The sequence below is a fragment of the Camelina sativa genome, chromosome 14 (genome assembly GCF_000633955.1).
Source record: "Camelina sativa cultivar DH55 chromosome 14, Cs, whole genome shotgun sequence".
NCBI lineage: Eukaryota > Viridiplantae > Streptophyta > Magnoliopsida > Brassicales > Brassicaceae > Camelina > Camelina sativa.
In genome coordinates this window covers 14,793,991-14,795,991 of record NC_025698.1, presented here as the reverse complement: position 1 = coordinate 14,795,991, position 2,001 = coordinate 14,793,991, and the positions used below count along the sequence as shown (strand labels likewise).

Below are 2,001 nucleotides of genomic sequence, written 5' to 3'. Positions count from 1 at the left end.
TCATTGTTGATTGAGGTTTGTTGACCAATTTAGATAACCATAGCTTGAGTCCATCCCATGAATCCATCCTTAGGACATTTCTTTGTTTATTGATTTCCCTATTTGAGTATTGTTAATTGCTAGTTGTTTGCTCTGTTTTCATTGTTTGCTCTGTTTCTGTTCATTCGCTTGTCAACTCGACTACCCACTCGATCGTACATCCGATCGAGTGCTTGCTCGAGCTCATCCCAGAGTTCTTGTTTATGTCCTGCATCATATCTGTTTCACTTCCTGTTTCATCCTAGTTTCATTTATGTTGCATCCATTTCATTTCTGTTTAATCATGTTTCATTACTTGTCTTGCATTAGTATAATTTCTGTTTCTGTTTAGTATCATTATTGCTTTGTTCTATTGTTTACTTTGCATTTAGTATCCTGTCTTAGTAGCTTTACATTCTGCATTTTATAATTATCATTAGGTTGTTAGTAAAAATCATTCATCATATTGGCCTGACTTAGATAAATATTCACATCCTGATTGCTTGCATCACACTCATTATGGCTTGACAACCTTTATGCTACAACTACATAAGGGTAATTGAAACACCTTGCATCCACCTGTTCATCCATCATCTCTATCATCATCCATCAACACACAAAACCACATGTTTCACTTGTGGGTAAATCCCAACGGGTTTTTAGTCTTGTGGGTAACCCCGTGGGTACCCAAATTTTTTTTGTCTTATGTGATGTATTTTGTATTTTACATTATGTATTATTGTGTCTTTAATTTTTTGGTACCAAATATGATTTATATTATGTATTTTATTTTATTATTTTTATTTTATTTTCAAAAATCTATATTCTTATATCATATAGATAAAGTATACCAAATATATTTAAGAGTTTTGTTAACATAGATAAATATCAAAACCAAAAACAAAGTCACAAAAACAACAACAATTTTTTTTTCTCATTCTTCCTTTCTTCCAAAACCTTATCGGAATCTAAACAACAACAAAACAAAGGAATTTCAGTCATAATTTCATAATTAAATCTTTATTTTTAAGTAACAATCTTAATTTTTTTTTTTACCTTGGTCTCATACTCCTGAGCTACTAGCCACAGATGTAGTACCTTCAACTCCATCATCAAAGTTGTCTTCAATGTCACTTGTGATTAGAAAATATAAATCAATAAAATAAGGGAAATTAATTATGAAAAAAAAATATGGATTTTTACCTTCTAACTCAGCATAACCAGTTTCTAGTATATAACAAGGCTTGAACATTTTTTGGAAGGAGACGGTTCCTGTAAGGATTCAATACCTGACCTCTAAATGACGCTTTAAGGATGATGTTTTCTGATTAATTTCAATGATTAGCTTCCTATTACAATGAATGCAACAACCTCTCTTTTTTCCATCTGGTCCTACTCCTACTGGTTTATACTCTTTCCAAACAAAAGACTTTAATCGTTTGTTAGAGTCAAATACCGTATGGTCCGTAGCATTAGGTTGCGATTCACTTGCTCCTTCAGCATCAGTCTCCACATCCATTTCCATGTATTCATTCTCCGCATTTAAAGCCGCCATTGTTTCTAATGTTTGAGAATCCATCATAAAATAAAACCATAACCAAAACAAACGGGAATAATGTCATTCTCAGGCCTCATAACAAAAATTCTCAAACATTGAAACCCAGAGAACTACTCTTACTAAGAGTCTCTTAGCATACACACGAATAAAACAAACACAGAGATTATCAAAAACATGAAGATTAAAGAACGCTTGAATAAAAACATGAAGTTTATGTTATAATCTCAATCTCAATCACTGCTACAGTTTCAATAAAAAATGAAGCTTTAAGTTTGAATCTATTAATTACAATTTGAAATCGGGGAGAAGGGTTTAAGGTGTTTACCTTTGTGTCTGTGGCTTTGTGGCTGACAAAGAGAAATCGATTTTGAATCTTATTGTGCAATCGATTTTGAATCTTATTTTCTTCAGTATGTTTGCCCCCC

General features: G+C 32.3%; 1 long non-coding RNA gene across 1 annotated transcript; it reads right to left on the bottom strand.

Moving 5' to 3' along the window:
* On the bottom strand, positions 928 to 1,985 carry LOC104741518. The gene is made up of 4 exons (XR_760327.1): positions 1,902 to 1,985; positions 1,475 to 1,578; positions 1,075 to 1,151; positions 928 to 986 (listed from the first exon to the last, which is right to left on the bottom strand). It is a non-coding gene; the product is annotated as an uncharacterized LOC104741518 (long non-coding RNA).